The sequence below is a fragment of the Tympanuchus pallidicinctus genome, unplaced genomic scaffold (assembly GCF_026119805.1).
Source record: "Tympanuchus pallidicinctus isolate F22 unplaced genomic scaffold, pur_lepc_1.0 scaffold4, whole genome shotgun sequence".
Classification (NCBI taxonomy): Eukaryota; Metazoa; Chordata; class Aves; order Galliformes; family Phasianidae; genus Tympanuchus; species Tympanuchus pallidicinctus.
This window is the reverse complement of record NW_026294758.1, coordinates 30,533,660-30,540,388: the sequence shown is the minus strand read 5'-3', so window position 1 is coordinate 30,540,388 and position 6,729 is coordinate 30,533,660. Positions and strand designations below refer to the sequence as shown.

The following is a 6,729-nucleotide window of genomic DNA, read 5'->3' as shown; positions in this document are numbered from 1 at the left end:
TTTTCTGACTGCAGGATGAAAGGAGTGGAGGCAGTCTTTCAGTCTACTGTTTCTCTCTTCCAAAAGATTGGAACAAGAGTCACTGAGGGAAACAGTCTGCAGTCCCAAGCAGGTTCAGCTTTAGTGGTAGAGGTTCTGCCATCCACACTCCACCTGTGTGACAACTGTAGTGCTGGCCTTAACCCAGAACAGAGAGGGCTACCTTTTTTTCCCCTTACTAAGAGACATTTAGGAGGGCATTTCACCTTGCTGGTAAAAGTCCTTTCCCTCCCCTTCAAGACTGAAAAAAGAACAAAATTGCCAGGGAGGAAGAGAGGAGGCAGGAGCAGAAGGGCAGAGTCCAGCTATTCTCTGACATCTCCTTAAACCCCTGCACTCATGCCCAGGATGTGGCACTGTCTTCAGTGAGATAGTGCACAGAGGCAATCTCAGTGTAGTAACAGGAGTGGGTTTCTGTCTGAGCGATATGAAGAAGTATAAGGGAAAGCTGGCACTATGCTCCCTTCTCCTGCAGAGCGCGATCCTACTAGGGCAAGGTCACCCCAGCTTTCCATTCAGTTAGCCCTGGGAACATGACAGAGATTGTTTGGCTCTTATCACAGTCAAAAAGGAATTTCCGCCCTGTGCATAAAAAAGAAATGCCTTGTGCAGAGTCAATTTATTTGTGGTTTAAACAACCAGCCTCTGAGAAATGCTGCCCCCTGAACAGACAATTCACACCATCCCAGGAGCCTGATATGGAGCCTCAAATATACACTGTGGTACTGTTTGAAGGGGGAAGATTCAACTAACTATACAGGCAACCACTGCATTTTTTCCTAAAGTACCAAATCCTGGAGTCACATCATCTGACTTGCTCCTTACTAATGAAAAATTACTGTTTTGTTTTTCATGGCTGCAGAGAAATCTCAAAAAAAAAAAAAAAAAAAAAAAAAGATTGAACTGAAAATACTTTTCAAAGCAAAGGATCAAAAATTGCTGGTTTTATTTTTTTTTCTTTTTCTGAGAATTTTTAAATACTCGGGTATCAAAGATGTCCAGTTTTGACCAGTTTCTTCTTAGTAGGAACTGAATGTTCACTTCCACAAGTAAAATTTGTAAACAAACTCACATTGCGTAGACAATGGTTTATAAGCTGCATTTAGTGGAACCCTTTCAGCAGAACATGAGTACAATGCACAGATAAGAATGGACTTCTGAGGGTAGATGGATGTTTCTTCTTCAGTTCCTTTTCTGAATCACAGACTGCAATCCATGTAGAAGCGTTCTACATTAAAATATTCTGTAGCACATAGTATCTGGGTTAATTATCAGTAAGTAAATTTCTTAGAGAATCTGACATGCACAAAGATCCTAATACTTAAAATCCTTAGCTGACTTATTCCCTGTCTCATCCCATGGTGCAAGGGACTTCCAGACTTCCCATTAGTCTTGATTATTTGAATACACATTGGTATGGTGTTAATGATGCAGCAGCTTGCATCATTACCAGCACTAGGGGGACAACAGTTAGCTTCTGACATTGCTGCAAGGCTGTAAAACTCCTGTGGGATGTGCACTGCAGGAGCATAGATCATTTCCTAAAGGAGCTCCATTCCCAGACCCAGCAATGACAGTGGAGCTGGTGATAGCTTCTGCATGACCTACAGCATTATCTCCCTTAAATCTCAGAATCTCAACAAGCAGAACTCTCCTGGGACTGCTCCCTCGCAGAGCAGTCAAGAGGCAAGTAAACCTGTTCTACCAGTAGAGTTCTGCAGCACTCTGTGCCAACAAGCACAATGGTTCACAGATTTTACTGACACCAATAGTTCCTGGTTGCTAGATACAGTGTTTATAGAATCACAGAATCATAGGTCTGGGATTTGACTACAGGAGGAGGGAGATAAGGCCTGTGTGGATATCCTGGCTGTGTCCTGCAAGTCTCTACATTTTCCGCAAACAGCCTTAGCCACTGGAATTTTCTCTGGCCTCCCTCTATCATGTTCTGTGGCTTCATCTCCTGAGGACTGCAAATCCTGTGGGACAGAGGCATAGGTTTGGGTTGGTTGGTTACATGTACATAACTTTTTCCACTGCTGAGAGAGAGCTTTCAGCATGACATCATCCTCCCTGAATATATAGAAACTAGAATATAGCTGAAGAAGCCAAATTTGTCAGGCAGGGTTTTAGCAGCTGTTCCCAGAAGGAGCTTATGAACGTTTTTTAAGCCCCAGCTGAAGAGCAGAGTGAAACAAAAAGAACTAACTGAAAAATTTTTGCTAAAAAAGGAAAAGATTTCAGTGAAACAAATCATTTGCTCAAATGCAAATCTAGTCTTTGAGAAAGACTTTTTTTTTTCCTGTCAGATATTCATGGCTTTAAAAAAAAAATCCATTTACATTTTAGATCACTTTTTAAATTCACCTGAATCTTAAACAAATCAAAGTTAGATAAACAAGCTTTTTAAGGACCTCAGGTATAACAAGGTGGAATTTTTTATTTGGTGAATATTCTGTCACTTTAAATGAAAATAAACTTCAGCTTGGCCACCATATTAAAATAAAAATTGCAGATGATTTGTGAGGGTGAGTTAGCATTCACTGTGAAATATTCAGTTTCTAGTAATATTCATAAATCCTCAGTCCACTAAAAGTTTGGTCCTACAGGTGCACAAGCTGAAAAGAAACTATTTGCTCAGAGATTAGGACTCCATCCTGCTATCACCCAAAAATATTATTGGAACCTCAAATGAGCTGGGAGTCTGTAGTGGAGGTCTATGTGAAAAAGGAAGATAGTCCCAGTAAAAAAAAAAAGCTCATCAAATGGCAAACCAAAAACACAGGAGCAGATGAAAAAAAAGGGAAAGCACAGGCCCTGGAGATAAAATGAGCCTGAAAACCCAGCCTCAGCCTGAATTCTTCACCAAGATGCAATTCAGCAATCTTGGGAAGCAAGCAACATTTATATCTGTGTCTGGGTTGTACCAGTCTGGACAGCCAGCCTACTGTTGCACATGGCCTTGCTCTCATCAGCACAAATGAGGAGCTGACAGCCTGCTGCCCATCACCCCAGCACCAGCATGGGAAACAAGGAAAGACTGCTGCTCACACAGTTGGACTGGCAGCTGAAATTACAGTGCCTGTCCAGATGAGGCCTGAACACCATCTCACCTCTCTGCATTGTCAGCAGAAAGCTGACAGAAAGCCAAAAAGACGTGTTCAGTACCGGACATTACACATAAACTTTTAAACAAATATTTGCACAGAAATAATGATCTTTAAATACCAGTTAGAACTGGTTTGCATTGAAAATTCATCTGCATGACTGCCATCGATTCAATACCTATTACTTGTGTGAAACAGAAGGTGTCCTCAGACTGCATTGTATTTATTTTTAACTCACTGAGTACAGTAATTGTCTACTGAGAGCTAGTGGTCAAAGGAGTGGAAAGACTGCCTTCAGTGACAGCTGCAGTCAGAGCCATTTATTAAATGCTTCAGCGCGTGGGAGCAGTACGGGCTGGTGAACACAGCAGTGTTGTAGCACCTTGCCCAGAGGTGGAAGCAGACCATACAAAATGCAGCATCTGCAGATCCTTCTGCTCTATTTCTACACAGGCTACTCACTGTCTCCATTGCTTCCTGCAGAAGAGCTGTGACATTTCCTGCCAAGCCACACATTACTTCATTTTCCCATCCTCACCTAGCCTATCCACTCGATGGTCTCTGGTATAAGATCTGTTTGCTGTCTGAAGTAGGAGCTATGCCTTAAACTTTCTGTATGTCTTGCATTATAGGGATCAACATCTTTGGAAACATCCTATTAGTAAAACCTAGAATGAACAGCAAATGTACACATCTACAAGTGGGAATAGTCAAAGCAGAGAAGATGGACACAAGTAAATATCTGAAAAGAAAATTAAGAAAATCAAGGAGGAGAAAACTATTGCATTGGTGTCTTACAGTTTTTAGCACATACTTAATTCTAAGCAAGCAAACGTTTCCAGAAATTTCAGTAGTATTTTGCATGAAGCACTCTGTTTTCCTAACAGAGAAAGTGCAAAAATTCTCCTTTGTCCACTGGGACAGGAATTTCCCCATCATTTATGTCCAAGTAAAGAAGAGAAATAAAACTATGGAAAAATACACTGAAGAACAGATTGAAATTTCAGCTGGCTTCAGTGAGGAGCTCTCACTGGAAGCAGTGATTGTTGTTAAATGGCATCTTCTGACTTGAAACTCTAGACAACTTTTCTTCTGAAGTCAGTTCCTGTTTGCTAGCAAAGTTTGCTCAGGAGAGCTGAGGTCCCCACATATCTCCACAGTCCATCACTTCTTTGCTCAGCAGCTGTTCTGGAAACAGAAAAAACTCAGGTCTTATAGCTGTCATCAGTGTTTCTCAAAGTCCTGCAATCCCTGTAACCAATACTAAGTATATCACTGCATCTTTCCTGTTGTGCAGCGCTTGCGAATGAAGTTGGAACAAAGCCTTGGTCTGGCAGATTAAAGGAGCACTGTTAGAAAAAATGCTAGAGTCAGGACACCACCAACAAAACAGCGAGCAAAACAGCATGTGGGCTCAGGGATGGTACCTCTGATTAAGCCAAGTTGAGGGAGTTGGTAACAAGGGCAGGCACATGATAATGTCCGTTCCAGAATGGCATCTGGAACCGAAACTTTTTGTGAATGTAACCATGGAAATGCAATTACAAGTGCTGCTAATACTAGCATGTATAAAAATACACTGATCTAAACAATAAACGAGTCATTCCGCATCTTAACCATACTGGTATATGGTATGATTTCCAAGTGCACCGGGAAACTCCAGAGGAACTCTCCGTGAGCTGCACTCCTCAGCAGGCTAGGCACTGAAACTCACCATTTTGATACTGATAGAGCTGCTGCCCTACTGGGACAGATATTTCCATATCAGAAATATCTGTCAGAGGTACAAAGTCCAGTATGTGGGTTCTTGTTTTATCTTGAAGGTTAACATTTATTTCATTTGGCAACACATAAGCAGGAAATGAAGATTACTCACCCAGAAACGTGAGCAGAATAGAACCACGGAAGTGCCAGCTACAATCAGAGTAATGTATTAATTTACTTATTTATTTATTTTTCCACAGTTGAGTCCCTTTAGGTCTCACTGCTCCACTTGCCTTTGAAGAGCATGTTCTCACCTGTCAGTCCCAAAGTCTACAAGTTCATTTTGTTGCTTCTTGGAAGTCAAAATTTTGACAAAGGGACAGGGACAAGAACTTAGTTAGGTGTCACAAGACTGGTACTTTGGTTGTTAATATTGACAATACTGTATTTCTTGGTGATGATCCTGTGAAGCAGTCCCCAGCCAAATTCAACACAAACTTCTCAAAGTTGAAAGATTCAATCAGATTTAGATGAAGGCCTGTTTTCCTTGCCTTCTTCTCCTTAAGTACTCCCTTGTTCTTTCAGCTGCAAGTATGCAGATATTCAGGATATCTGTCTCCTCTGTAAATCTTCTTAGATTACAGAGTCCTTGGCTTTTTAGGAAATGTGTTTTTACCTCTCCTTGCAAAAAGAATCTGGACCCAAATGGACTGTAAGAAGCAAAAGGGTGAAGGGAGAATCACAGGTAGATTATTATTTTCATTTCTTATTTCCCAAAAAGGTAATGGAGGATTTTGACACCATGCATTTTCAGTTCATTTCTGGAGAGAAAACCCCTCCTAATCTTTGTTAGAGAATGTAATATTCCCCTGACTTTTCCTGAAAGATGCACTGGAAAAGAGACAGGTTAAAGAACAAATATAACACACCTTGGTTAATGTACCAATTGACTAACAACAGACATTTGGTACGTGCCAGCTAGGTTTCTGCTGAAAATGAAAACTGAGTCACTTTCTGTTGAAACTTTTAGAACAAATAAAACTGAGGTCCCTGGAGACCAGGTAAATAAAACATAAAGAAAAAGGAAGTTTCTGCTGCCAGTTGATTTAGGAGTTGGAAGGGAATTAAATCCCTACAGTCTTGAAAAAGCAGCATTCTTTTGTTTCTGACAAAAAGCTAGTATATCCTGCTCACATACTCAAAATTAATCACCTAGCCAAGTATGAGTTCAGGAGCATATTATTTTCCATCTGAAATTGAGACAGTCTTTCAGGGCTTGGACACAGGATGGGGCAGAGGGGTAGATGTGGCATCTCCTGCGGAAGAGTAGGAAACAGTTCTTTCTTTGCAATTTTCTGGGAGTTTTATTTATCTCAGGTTTTATTCAATACATCTTGCATTGCCTTGAATGTTGGAAATAGTTACTACGTAGGTTGCTCTGAAAGTAATGTCTCTTATTTGTCTCCATAGAAAATACAATACGTGCAAAGAGCATAATGACAGTATTCAACAGAGAAAATTCTCAGCTACTAAACACTATTTTTCAACATAGCCACCACCATGAGCTCTGCATTTTTGATGGCGATGAACAAGAGCCTTCATGCCACATTTGTAATACTCTACACCAGCAGAGGTGACCCACTGTCATCGTTTACACTGCTGAAATGCACCACCCACCACCTTACTGTGCTCACATTTGTCTCTATAAATGTTCCCCAAGCATCAATGAATATCAATAGGTAACTTTTTTTCCACATGGAGAAATTCAAAGACACACCTTTGTTTCATATGCATTTCCGTGTCAGACACCATTCTGCGTCACAGCAGGAAAGTATGATGGGATGTCAGTGGGAAAGTTCTACCTCTACGGCCGTGCCAC

General features: G+C 41.0%; 1 long non-coding RNA gene across 1 annotated transcript; it reads right to left on the bottom strand.

Annotated features, from left to right (window-relative positions):
- Nucleotides 1-2,741: 2,741 nt before the first annotated feature.
- LOC128089629 (uncharacterized) lies at nt 2,742-6,729 on the bottom strand. Its single transcript, XR_008210621.1, has 3 exons — nt 6,628-6,729; nt 5,023-5,560; nt 2,742-4,334 (listed from the first exon to the last, which is right to left on the bottom strand). It is a non-coding gene; the product is annotated as an uncharacterized LOC128089629 (long non-coding RNA).